Source organism: Chelonia mydas, chromosome 7 (genome assembly GCF_015237465.2).
Source record: "Chelonia mydas isolate rCheMyd1 chromosome 7, rCheMyd1.pri.v2, whole genome shotgun sequence".
Lineage (NCBI taxonomy): Eukaryota > Metazoa > Chordata > Testudines > Cheloniidae > Chelonia > Chelonia mydas.
In genome coordinates, this window is record NC_057853.1 from 108,534,336 (window position 1) to 108,548,690 (window position 14,355).

Sequence of the window (14,355 nt, forward strand, 5' to 3'; positions counted from 1 at the left end):
AGGTTAAGGTGCTCCAATCCTCTCCCCTCTCCTTTCTGCTCAACAAGAATAGTACATTCTGCTTCTTCAGTACTACTGATCTTTGCTTATCAATATTTTTTCCAATATGAGCAAGCAGTAAACCCATCTTGCATCTCTTCATAACTGCTAATATACTTCCTTAGAAGTTCTGCGGGCAGAATTCCTTGTGAAGTGAGTTGTACCATATTTGTGTGAGGAGATTGCAGGATTGGACCCAATATTGCCAGTAGGTCCTTATCTGCATGGTCTTGTTGATATGTATAAAGTTGCATGACATTTGCCTGATCTATGCCTTAGCAATTGTGTCTACATTGATTTTACACAAAATTATGCTGACAGCATGTGGTAATAAGGACATTCAAATTCATGCCCTTTTCAAAGAATAAATATTTTCTTTAAAATCGGTATGGGCAGCAATATTGTTATGCCTGCCTTTCTCGTGCTTCTTCATTAGCTGTAGAAGTTGAAAATGACTAATTCTCATTGCAGTAGTTCATTTTTGACAGCAGGTGGCAGTATAGTGAAACTGATGGCCAGTTTGAGAGAGAGAAATAGTTTCGGACCTCAGATTTTCAAAAGAGCTCTGTTCATACTTAAGCACCTGAACACTTTTGGAAATTTTGTCCCATAATGTGTTTAAAAAAAAATTTATGTAGATAACTTTCAGTGCCATAGTAAACACAGTGCAAACTGTGAATTACCTACAGCTGAGCTGTTAAAATGTTTCTGGTACATTGATAGCAATCCTTTGAATGTTAAACAAGATAAATACGAAAAGAACTCTATTGGAACAATACTAGTGTTGGCATAAACTAGGAACATTTTTTGTCACGTAAGGTGGAGGTGATGTATGTTAGAGAGCACATATCGTAGCACTGGAAGCTCTTTAAACGTTTTTATGTGTGGAATTTCTCAAAGTTAAACTGCTGTGTGCAGTATTGTATGGCTTTCAACATAAAATACTGCACACAGCAATTTAACTTTGAGAAATTTCACACAACTTAGCTAGTTTATGAAATCTATTAATTTAACTGAAGTATGTTCTCGGTGTGTGTATATTACAAGTCTGTAAGGTAAGAACCACATGTTCTTTGGGTGATAGAACGTCTATTCCACTTCAGGTATGTGCACGTCTAGTGCGCCAGTCAGATTTTTCCCTTTGCAGTATTGTCACATGGAGACCCTTTGGCAAAGGGTCCCTGTTCTTTGCAAATAACTCGTGTCTCAGACGTGACAAAATCACTACATCAAACACATGTCTTACAGACTATCCATAATGGATATTGTGTTGTAAGGTTCCTACAGAAAGCTTGTAACTTAGCAAGACTCAGAATCATTGCAAGTAGTATGTACAGGTTATAGTTTCAGGAATATCAAATTTATTGAAAGTACATTTTATGATATTGGAGTAAAAGTTAGTCACCAGGGGATAAAATGTCTCATTATGGGCCCATTCAAGTATGAGAGAGTTGTTACCCCTCAGTGGTCTAGCCTTGCTCCACTCCAAAATTATCAGAGACCACTGCAAACCATCAAAACCACTGGGAGGTGGTAAAGGAACATTGCAACAAGACAGGTTTGCCCTGTCTATGAATAGTGACGAAAGACTGTTTCATTGTAACACAGGGTGGGGAAAAGCACTCTGAATCCTTTCACTGAGGAGACATCTTGGTGAACAGGGATGTTCAAATGGAAAAATTGGATCTTGGTTCCTGTGAAGCCAGCCAGCTCTGCAGCAGAGACTGAACTTTGGGCAGGGAAACCCACTTTATTAGATAGGAAAGATAACTAGTAATAACTGTAGATCCAGGTTTGTGTGTTATGATTTTGTGTTGTATTATAACCATTTGTTTTTACCACTTTCTTGAATCTAAACTCCGTTCTTTCTTAAACCTGTTTTTGTTTTAACTGCTCACAAGTGCTGTATGATTTTTTACAAGAGTGGTGATTTAAGGTAAAGCTAGTAAACTGGGGCACACTGCTCCTTTGGGGACAGAGGGTCTGGGATTTCTGTGAGTAGCCAATGTCAGGGGCTGGATATTATGTGGGAATGATTCAAAGGGACTCGAGTGCATTTATTGTTAACCTGAAAGACACAGACAGGGCCCATGTAGCCCAGAGGAGAGTGTTTGAGTGGCTAACAGGTAGGTTAGGCTGGTGGTGTTAGCTCCCTAACACCCAGTTACCACAGGCAGGTCTACTCCTTGCTAGAGGCAGTGGGTAACAAGGTGACAGTCCTGTGTACCATGAGAATTGTCACAGGTGCTCATTGGGATAGTATATGCGCTCTCTGCTGCCTTGTGTTGCTGCTAAATGGTATAAAGCGTTCAGTTGCCACCGATCTCCCTCAGATTCTTCTTACTGTCTGTGATTGGTAGTTGGGGTGTTAGTTTATTTTTATTATAGTTAGTGTACTCATCAATAGTTGGTTAGAGCTTTAGAATAAGTTGCTTTTTTAATTTAATTGGTTTTACTTAGAGAGCTGTTGTTTGTTCTGGTTACCAACTCTTGGTACCGAGAAATCCTCTGTCTCCAGACTTTTAAGCCTTGCACTGGCTTTGAGAAGTCTGTGCCATTAAGTGACCTTCTTTTCAGTGTCTGAAGTGCTTAGGTGAGGGTTACATCCAGGACAGGTATCAAATATGTAAAGACTTCAAGCCCCGATTAAGAAAGATAGAGAGGTAAGACTGCATCATCTCCTCATGGAGGCAGCCTGGTGTCCACTGCCAAAGCCTTCCCACTTAGGATGGGTACTGAGCACTTCTGCCCCTGTCAGAAGTGCCCATTCAAACATTGCAGGGACTCTGTGCCCTTCTTCAGTACCAAGGAAAAAGCATAGGTAGCATGCTTCCAAGGAGCCAACCTCCTCCAAGAAATCAATGTCCTTGGAACAGTCCTCAAGCAAACAAGATGGAGGATAGAGATAGGGAGGGGCCAGGTAGGACAGTCTCTGTCAAGGTGCAATACAGCTTTGGGTATTTTGTGTCACCAATGCAATTCATTTCAAAGCGTCCTGGGGATTCAGAACAATTTTTGGCAGATTTCTCAACAAAGATTGCAAGTAGTCTCTCAGGGCACATACAGTTAAGGCTTATTTTTCAGACCTGGTGTTGAGGGTCTCTCAAATAGACCTGGTTGCTACTTGCCACAACAAGAAATTCTAACCCTTTTGTTAAAGGGCAGGTCACAGTCAGGGATCTCTGACGGATGCTTTCATGTTATCCCAGAAAGACAATCTGATTTATGTTTACCCTCCTTTTCAGAGTGTTGCTGAGGATCATGCTCACATGATCCTCATAGTACCAGTGTGGCCTTGACAGTATTGTTTTTCCAGTCTGCTGATTCTCTCAGCCAAGGCTCCTTTGACACTATCTCCAGAGCCAGACCTGATCTCCCGGACCACGGTCACTTGTTAAATCGTAGTCCAGATGCTCTTCGTCGTACAGCCTGGATGCTCCAGGGTTAATGCCTCAGAAGGTAGACTATTCTGGGAATAGACAGCCTTTTAATTAGATAATTTCCACTTCAACAGGTAAGACTATTTTCCATATGGTCACAGCAAAGGAGTATTTTGCCAGTCTGGGCCTGTATACAACATATTCTGGACTGTTTTTGTTCTACCTGAAATAACAAGTCCTATCTTATTAGCTCTATCAGAGTTCACCTATCTCTGCTTTCCACCCTCTAGTTGTTGGTCAGTGTCAATTAGGTTCTTAAACCATTTGGTCAGTTTATATCCCCAGATGGCAGATGCTATTTCTCCCCTCTTAATCTATAAATTTTTGGTATTCATTACCTCTGCGAGAAGAGTGGGGGAATTAAGGCCGGTGGTAGCTGAACCTCCTTACACAGTCTTTTATAGGGACAAAGTATACTTAAGTCCACATCCAAGATTTTTGGTTTAGTGTTGGACTTCCACTACAATCAAACAGTATACTAATTGACTCTCTTCCTAAGCCCCGTTCTCATAAGAATGTGGAGAGGCTCCATATGTTGGATGTTAGAAGGGTGTTGGCTCTCCTGATCCAGGTCATGAATCTATTTCCCGATGTTAAGTATCCGCACACCTTCTTGTCAACTGTCTCTACATGGGCCATCTTGATTATCACTACAAAAGTTTTTTTTTCTCCTGCTGATAATAGCTCATCTCAATTAATTAGCCTCTTACTCCACCTTTTCATGTTCTCTGTATGTGTGTATATATACATCTTCCTACTATATGTTCCCTCCTATGCATCCGATGAAGTGGGCTGTACCCCACGAAAGCTTATGCTCAAATAAATTTTAGTCTCTAAGGTGCCACAAGTACTCCTGTTCTTCTTTCAACTTCTTGTGGTAGTTGCAGACAGGATGAAGGGCCTTTCTACCTCAGCGCAGAAGATCTTGTCCTGGATTTCCTCCTGTATATACCTGTGCTATGAAATTGCCATCATAGCCCTGCCAAACAGGATGGTAGCACACTCAGCAAGGTCTCATGCAGCTTCTGCAGCATTTTTAGCTCAATTGTCTGTGTCAGAAACTTGTAGGACTGCAGCTTGGTCATCAATATGTACCTTTATAACTCCTTATGCCATATCAGCATTCCAGAAGAGACTGTTGCCAAGTTTGGACAAGTAGTCCTTTACCTGAACAATGACTGGAATCCGAAACACATCTCCGGCTTGAACTGCTTGTGAGTCACCTGAAGTGGAATGGCCATGTGCAATCGCCTGAAGAAGAAAAACAGTTACTGACCTGTTCTGTAATAGTTGTTCTTTGATATTTTACACCTGTCTATTTCACAACCCACCCTCCTACCCCTCTATATCAGAGTCTGTCCCATAAAAAGGACTGGGGGGTCGGGGGCAGCAGTTGGGGCTGGCTCCACACTTTATACCATCACTCAACAGCACGAGGCAACAGAGGGTGTGTGCGCTGTCCTGAGTGGTACTGCTAAGAGGAATCTCCAATTCTAGTGCACTGGGCATAAACACAACTAACGTGGAATGGACATACGCAACACATCTCAAAGAACATCAGTTACAGAACAGTTAGTAACCTGTTGTTGCTTGTTTTAAAGTAAGCTATTTTAATTGACAAAGTAATGGCTTGGATAGAAAATATTCCTAATAAAACTTGCTTCTTAATTCAGTTGGGAGGTACTATTGTGGGGTGAATTTCTCTCATCATCAAAATTCCAAAGGATACATGGGAAGAGGAATAAAATTCAGTGACTTCGTGAGACTTGGATCTTGGACACATACTGTAAGTGAGTTATATAGCTGTATACTAATACAAGGCGTGGACAAATATGGCGCACGCTCTAAGAAGAATGCTCCTTTGTTAGCATATCTGGTGTTTGGGAAGGTGGTGGTGTTATGCTGACAGTGAAACTCCTGTTGGCATATGCTGCATCAACACTGAGGCTCTGCCAGTATAGCTAAACTAGTAATGGATTTGTAGTGTAGACAAGACAGATTAAGAAAAGACTAGATGTGAAGTACCAGTTTCTACTGTGCATGCCAGAGGAGGGACTGAGGGTATGTGTACACTGAAATAAAAGACCTGCAACACAGCTGGCCCAGGTTAGCTGACTTGGGCTCACGGGGCTCAGGCTGTGAATCTAATAAAATGCAGTGTAAACCCTTAGGCAGGAGCCCAGGCTCTGAGACCCCACAAGTGGGGTGAATCTCAGAGCTAAGGCTCTGGCCCCAGTGTCAGCACTCAAGTTTTATAGCCCCATGGCCCAAGTCAGGTGACTAGTGCTCTGAGACTTGGACCTGTGAGTTTTTTATTGTAGGGTAGACATGCCCTGAGGCTCTGTGGTGTGGCTCGAGCCCACAGTAAAAATTCTGGGTGAAGCAGTCAGAATGCCAATTGAGGATTCCTGGGAGTACACATCAGAACAGTTGCTCCAGTACCCTTGAAGAGTGTAGCATGCTTGTCGCTCAGCCAGATCTGCAGATCATTTGTGAAGGTGGTGGGGTTCCTCAAGGCTGGCCTAAAGAGAACACAAGGAGGAACTGTAATGCTCAGTCAAATTCTGGCCAACCCCTGTTCAGAAATGCAAGAGTCAAGGAAAGGCTTGTTGCACCCTTCCTTCCATTGTGTACTCCTGAGACTTGGCTAGAATTTGGCACGATGAAAGCCAGTATTGCCAACCCCAAGCCTGCAAAAATCATGAATCACACAACAAAACATCATGAGATTTATTTTAATTTAAAAAATTTGGCTCTTTATTGATTTGCTGTGTGGTGTTGTTTTTTTTTTTTTTTGTGGGGGGGGGGGTTGGGTTTTTTTGGTAGAGTCTTTAGGGTTTGCTCAGGTCAGAATTTTCTCCACAACCTTGAGGGCTAGATACTACTTTAAAAAAAAAAAAAAAAATCTCGCCTAATCAAACGCCTTTAGGAGTTGTCGCCTTAAGAAAAACACCAGATTATTGCAAGAATAATGATAAAATCGTAAGAGTTGACAACACAATAAAACAAATAACACGAATTTATTCAGTATACTTAAATCTCTTAACATATAGTAATGACAAGTCACTCAATAGGAATAATTGATTGAATATTTGGATGGGAAGTTGTAACTCAGAATTGCTTGCTCCTCCGAACAAGAGAAGCTTCCTGAGCTCCAACATTAGTCTATGCAGTTGACTTTTGGCTGTATTGGGGAGATATTATTCATTGGTAAGTTGAGGATTTTGTATTACTCCTAGGTTCTCTTTAACATTTAAGCCTCCTCTTAATTCCAGTCAATCCAGTAGCAACTGAGATAAAATTGTTAGAATGTATATCCAAGAGTCCAGAAATCTTAAAAAATGAAAATAGACAACTTAGGGCAAATGAAAAAATTACATATGTTCAATTTTAGAATTGTTTAATTCAGAAGAGCTTTATAACCACATGAAGGCACAGCATCTGATTTGGACTGTGAATTATGTTCTACTGTTTTCATAAGAAAAATACTCATATTCTGTAGTTATTGGCATTTTCATTCTTTATGTTAGCAGTGATAAGAGATTAGACAGCTTTAATACTTCATAATGAATGGTGGTGAGACTCTAATCTGATCCCTTTATTTATGGAATATTAGTAGGTGTCACAATTAGTTTTGAAAAATGATGCTGTTATTAAACATATCCAGTGTGTTACTGAAATGTCTGTTATAATAGAAAGGGGTCTGATGCCTCCAAGGTATTTATCAGATGATGTTCATAGCTCAAATTAATAATTTGAGCAATGATTTGGCACATTCCCATACAAAATCCACACATTACTAAAAACATGAATAGTACAGACTGGTGGAATTAATGTTAATTTCTGAATGTCATAATTATGGATAAATAGTATTGTAGCGTCATAATTATACATAAATAGTATTCTGTACCTTAGAAGGGAAGATCATTAAAGATGGGTGTCTTGCGACACTTCACACATTTATTTATTTTATTTTTAGTATACAGATATTAACTAGAAGCTGTACCTTGTATGGGGTGTAAGGGTCATAGCTTTTTATATAGATGTTTTGAAAGTTGTCCACTAAAAGGGAAACTAGCTTTTTCAATTAGGTGGGTACATACTAAAAGAAAAATTTGTCCTATGCTACATTTTATCTTGTCCACGTAGTGTGAAATCCTGGCCTCATTGAAATCAATGGGAATTTTGCCCCTGACTTCATTAGTGCCAGAATTTTACCCACAGTAATGTGTAAGATTAGCAAAGTTTTTTTTCTATCCAGACTTTTAATTATCTTATGAAATAAAATGAAAATAACTCCGGATAACAAGTGTATGAGTTACAGAAATGGACCCTAAAGTGTTAGGTTTTTATTCCATAGAGTTTTGTTAGTTCAAAATCAGCTGTGGAGATGAATGCCTTTTCTGAGTGGGTATCCTTCCCAACCCCCAGAAATGGCCATATAGTACCACCACACCTTTCTAAGAATAGCAGCATTTCTGTGCCTGCTCCCAGCAGAGTAGAGCAGGACAAACCTAGAACTGAGCTTTGAAGTTCCTAGGATGTTAGGATTTGTTAATATAAGTAATTCTGCAACACTTCGTGGGGGGAGGGAGGGAAATAGTGTTTTCTCTTTCTTTGCACAGTCTTTAGGCTGAATAGTTCAGCCTATGTATAACCACTATAGATTGTTGTCTTCTAGGTGTCTCATGCCCAATATGAGCATGGAAACTTTAAACTGGATAACTTTTGCATTTGCTGTTTGTTTGAAAGTAAAATAATAGAAATAGTAGTGTGCATCATTAGTTCAGTTACTATCTACATATTTTTCTGCTGTTGTTGTAGTACTGGACCTTTTGAGTGAGACTGCCAATTTTATTAACTTATTAAATAATGCCAAATGTGGGGGAAATGTAGATAGACTAATACCTCCTCCATTTTTCTTGGGACTTTTACAAATTGGATTCAGTGCCTCTGGAATCTAGAGACTAGCTTGTGCCTGTCTCCTCCTGTTTTGATTGTATTTCATAATCTGCATGTCACCAAATACTCAGCTGTTACTGGCATTATGAATTGTATAAAAGTATTGACTTACTGGGGTATATACGCTGTTTTAAAGACTTGTAGAAAGAAATTCATCTTGGCCTATCCACTGTTTCCATGATTAAAAAGCAGACTTCTAATTTAAAGGTCAAACACCACAGAAAAGAGAAGACAGTTGTTGTTCTGAAAATAGTTAAGTAGATAATTTGAAAGCTCTATTTTCAGCCAACAGTGAGGTCCAGACAATACTTAGTATGCCTGTGTGCTTGTATTAATAAAGGAATAGTTTTTCTCCTAATAGGCTAGGAGAGGAATTTGCATCTGACCATTGAGTCCTGTGGTGGGGCGGTGCCCCACCCCCATGCCAGATTGGGCTACAATAGGCCAGAGCGGCTGTGCAGGGTGGCAACCAATCAGGGAGAGCCTGTTAGAGAGCCAATCAGGGCTAGGCTAGGCCCTATATAATGGCTGCCCAGGAAGGGAGCAGGCAGTCTCTCCCAGGCATTCAGAAGGTGAAGGTCTGCTTCCTGCATGAGGAGACTAGCACCAGGGACAGCGTAATCCTGGGCAGGCTTGGGGAGCAGAAGGGAACTCCTGCCTGGTACCTGCTGAGCTGCAAGCCCTGAGAAAAAGGGCCTAGCCGATGCAAAGGGGCCGAAGGGGAAACGTCCAGGGAGAGAGACGGACAAAGGGCGAGAAGGGGGGCAGGCAGGAAGGCAGCTGCCAAAGGGTCCCTGGGTCGGGACCCAGAGTAGAGGGCAGGCCTGGGTCCCCCCCCTTGCACTTCCACCTGGCCATTCGGAGTGGCCATCACGGACTGCACCAGACCCCTGCCAAAAGGGGTTAAACTTTGGGGTGTGTTTGGCCATTGTGGTTGGGGCAAAAAGGACTGCTGACCACACCAAACCCCCAGAAGGGATTGAGACCGGAGCAGTGGGCGCGGCCAGAGGGCAGTGTCCTGAAGAGGACGCCGCTGAGCGGGGAGCAACGTGGGTCCAGACACCAATGGAGGGCAAGAGACGGACGGGACACCACAAGCAGAGGGCTCTCCACATGGACTGAGCTAATTCCCAGAGTGAACAGGAGGAGGTGCTGCGGTGATGAGTCCCAACCCTGTCACAAGTCCCAAAACATATAAACAACAAATCCCTACGGTATGTATAAATTTAAGCAGCACAGAGTTCCTATTTTATGTTTCGCTAAATAAATACTTTCAGTTAAAGAAATGCATTTAGAATACCCCATCCAGCAGAATTTTGTATTTCCAGCGGTTTCACAAGGTTTCTGTGAGTTTTAGACAGGACAGCCGTGGAGAAAACTGCAAATTTATTTGGGTAAATTTTCCAGCATCCTCATCTTCCAAAGAGACACCAGCAAGCACTTACTCTACTGAGCATTCGGGGAGTCAGTCCTCTGAACACTTACATATTTAGGGAAGAAGATTAGCTGCTTCAGTGTGCAGGTCTTGTCCTCTTACCTGGCAAATAGATACCTTCTAGGATTACTATAGCAGGGAAAAGGCTCTGCAATTAGGGGCTTCAAAGCAAGCTAATCTTTCAGTTGAATGGATTTGTCAAGATTTGCAGCCTTTCTGGTAGATTTTATGGCTGAATAGGGCCTTCGGTGAATTATCTGTATGCAATTTTAAAAATTGTTTTAGGCAAGACAGTTGATGTGCTTTAAAAATAACAGGCCATATCTTTTTGTGGAGCTTCATTTAAATAAATTATAGATTTTTTTTTAAAAAAAATTATATTTAAAGGTATCTGGCATAGGAACATGTGGATATTAAAATGAGAAAAATCATATAAATCACATTCAACACCCATTGAAATGAGTTGCCTGGAGATACTGAACCGTAATGTCAAATTTGAAGTGGCTGTGAAACACTAATTTATAAATATATAAAGCCAAATGCCTCACAGTTAGCATTTTGGTGTGCTTATTTAACAGTCTGCCATTTGAGAGTTTAATCCTATCAAAAGAAAAGAGGAGGATTAAAGTAAGTAAAGGTTTTTGAAAATGTCACTTTTTATGAAAATTCATGGTCTTATAAAGTTTGATAATATTTGTAAATACAATGGGGAATAGGTCTGAGATTTGCGCTTTACGTAATATTCTGTAATCTGTCTTTCAAATAAACTTGAAGGCCATCAGGTTTTTTTCCTCTACTCTTGAGCATTAAACATTTTTAACTTCAGGCTTCAGATAGCTTTTCTACTGCTTAACCAGAGATTTTCCATAAAATTCTACTGTATGTATATATTTTTCTGTAACAATGTTGGAACTAGTTTTTTTTTTCATGCATGTCCAAACTTATGTCTACCTTCTTGAATATGCACTTTAGGATAGTTTTTAATATGATTACATTAGGCCATATTGTGACTGGAGAAACCTTTGCCTCCTCTGCCCTCCTATGACAGGATCAGGGACAATTGCAGACCCTGTGCTTGGGCATGTTGGGGATACTTCCTCATTGTTTTGAGGACAAACATTGCCCGAAGGGGAGGAGGCAGGTTCCATGGCTGTGTCTTTCAGTTTCCACACTAGCTGGCAGAACAGGACAGCTGCATCATGTGCAAATATGTAATTCCCCCCCCCCCCCTTCCCTCATGTGTCATGAAACCCAATCTCTGAGGCAGAGTCCTTCCAAGATTTTCCCTGCTGCAGCTCTATACAACCCCAAACCAAGGGCTTTTTAGGTTACAATCTAGCCTGTTAGATTTGAAAAATAATATGCCACACAAAAACTGAATTAAAATTAATATTGTGAAGTGAAGCACTCAGAAGTTAGAAAATCTTCTAGTGGGAAAAGTGTACTTTAAAAAAAAAAAACTCCATATACGCTATCAACGAAACTCAAGTTTTACTCAGCATCTGAGAAGAAAATGCATTTCCAGCCAAAAACAAAGCGAATAAAAATTGCTCAGCCCAAATAGTGAAAGAGTCAAAGTTCATAAGCAACTGAAAATACGTGGGGGCTTAAGGGATTATGTACCCTAATGGGTTGCTGCTGCTGCTCATGTTGTCATTACAAAAGGTGATGGGATCTTGTATAGCCCATGCTTCATAGTGCTACATTCTCTGCAAGGATGGCACTGGCCTCTCACTGATCCCACAAGAAGCATATATGTTCCAAACACATCTGTGAGGTCTCTGGGGGTGAGAGTTGTGCCATCTCTTCTTTATGGGGTTGAGGTAAGTGGTCTTCCACTTGGAGATGATTCCTCTGAGTATTCCATGAGGAAAACCTTGCAGAGGCTTCTTACAGATGGGTAGTTTGGGCCTTCTGTTCTTTTAATACTTCTGTTAAACTCATTAAAGGCAAAATCCATGCTAACAATGCAGCTACACTTTATAAAGGTCAGTGACATGATGACAATTTTTTTTGTAAATCTTTAAGTTCTATATTTTGCATTTTTAATGACTGATTTAATTAAGTCTTTCTGAAGGCTCCTTTTCTGAATAGCAAATGTAACGGTTTTCCTGGTCAAATTTTTAAGTTGTCATTATGCAAATAGTATAAACAAATCAAGTTTCTCATAAAGCAATACAAAAAGGCAAGTAAATTGAACATGATCTTTCCCCTTGAAGCAGATGTAAAACCCAAGAAGAGCTGTTCTATTTTAGCTTCCACAGATGTATTCTGCTGACAATCCTTTTTGTATTCTCATGGTAATCTGCTCTGCTACACGTACAAATATTGGACACAGGAAGGAGTTTTAAGTAGGTTTTGCAGACAGCTGTGTTTCTCATTTGCAAAGAAATTGATTTACAGTGATAGCTGATCTCACTAAATAAATAGGTGGCCCAGGCATGAAAGCTAACTTTGTTTATATAAACAGTATGGCCTATTGTAAGAGAGATAACAGTGTTTTATTGACCAGGGTAAACAGATGGTTTCTGGGTAATTTGGTTCATTTCTGGAATGACTTTCCAAACTATTTGTGTGGTGTCCTACTGTGAAGTGCTGCAGCCATTGTACTCAAATTGATGTCTGTTGTTTGTAGTTGAAATGAGAAAAAACCTTTCCAAATACATTCTAACAAAACAATCTTTTTAAAAAAGTAGTTGTCACCCACACTTCCCCTTAGTGCCCCTATATTCCATGTTTGTTTATAAAGGCCAAGATTTTCAAAAAATGATTTTTTCTGGGTGCTTCAATTTTGGAGCATTCAATGTGAAACACCTTAGATCAGAGTGGGTGCTGAGCACTTTCTGAAAATCACAGCCTCTGAAATGTGTCAAGTTAGGCACCCAAAATCACTAGTCACTTCTGAAAATCTTGGCCAAATTGTCTAACACTTTCATAGGTTGATGGATTCCAAGGTCTGAAGGGACCACTGTGATCGTCTAGACAGACCTCCTGTATAAAACGGGCCATAGAACTTCCCCAAAATAATTGCTTGAGCATATATATTATAAATACATCACATCTAGATTTAAAAATTGTCAGTGATAGAGAATCTATCACAACTGTTGGTAATTTGTTCTAATTGTTAATTACTCACCTTTAAAAAATGTATGCCTTATTTCCAGTCTGAATTTGTCTAGCTTCAACTTCCAGCTGTTGGATCATGTTATTTCTTTCTCTGATACACTGAAAAGCCTGCTATTAAATATTTGTTCCCCATGGGTAGAGTGGCAGGGCATGGGCCCCGGCCTATTTGGGAGCCCCTGTCAGCAGGAGGCCACAGGTACCAGACCTGTAGCCATGTCCCCTGCCTCTTCTCTCCCCCTCGGGGTCCACCGCCATGCTCTTCCTCTTTCCCCTGAGACCCCACCCCCTGGTCAGGCCAGAAGCCGGGCTATGGTAGGCTGATCATATCCCCTCATGGACCTAGCCCATGCCCCTCTTATACCCCCAACCCGCGCGTGGACTTGGCCCGAGCCCCGTTGCTCACCCCCAAAGCCCCTTTTTGGCAAAACTAGGCATTTATCCTATTTGTTGTTGCCAGCTGATCATCAGTTTTGCCAAACAAGTCAGTATGTCCAGGCAGGGCTTAAAAAGGGGACTGTACCGGCCAAAACAGGATGATTATCCTAGGCTTTGGTAAGAGCCACCCAGGGCGACTAGGCCGCTGTGGGGAGCCCCAGCCCCTCCACCTGCCTTGGGCAGGGAGCCATGGTGCCTGAGAGCAGCCCCCAACCCATGTCCCTGCCCCCTGGGGCACACCACCTAGGCGGGTGGATGTTCCAGGGCTCCCTGGAAAGCTCTTACCACAGCCCCTTCTGGCCTGGCCAGGGGGCAGGGTTTTGGGGGGCAGAGCCTGGTGGTGTTGGGGGCCCAAATATTTTGTGCCCAGGGCCCCAAAAAATATTAGTCCGCCTCTGTGTGTAGATACTTTATAGACTAATCAGGTCACCCCTTAACATCTTTCTTGAATTGTGGGCACCAGAACGGAACACAGTATTTCAGTCGCAGTTGCACCAGTGTCAAATATAGAGGTAAAATAACTTCTCTACTCCTACTCGAGATTCTCCTGTTTATGCATCCCGGGATCACATTAGCTCTTTTGGCCAAATGTCACACTCTGAGCTCATGTTCAGCTAATTATTCATCATGACCTCTAAGTTTTCTTCAGAGTCACTGCTTCCCAAGATAGAGTCCCCCATTGTGGAAGTGTGGCCTACATTCTTTTCTACATGTATACATTTACATTTAGCGGTATTAAAATGCATATTATTTGCTTGTGCCCAGTTTACCAAGCAATCCAGATCACTTTGAATTAGTGACCTGTCCTCTTCATTTTTAACCCCTCCCCCAGTTTTCGTCAGCTGCTGACTTTATCAGTGACGATTTTATGTTCTCTTCCAGGTCATAAATAAAAATGTTAAGTAGCGTAGGACACAG

At 41.3% G+C, this 14,355-nt stretch overlaps 1 protein-coding gene across 1 annotated transcript in view; it reads left to right on the forward strand.

Moving 5' to 3' along the window:
• The window catches only part of PDZD8 (PDZ domain containing 8), a 141,866-nt gene that overhangs the window by 61,859 nt on the left and 65,652 nt on the right, over positions 1-14,355 (forward strand). The window lies entirely within an intron of this gene.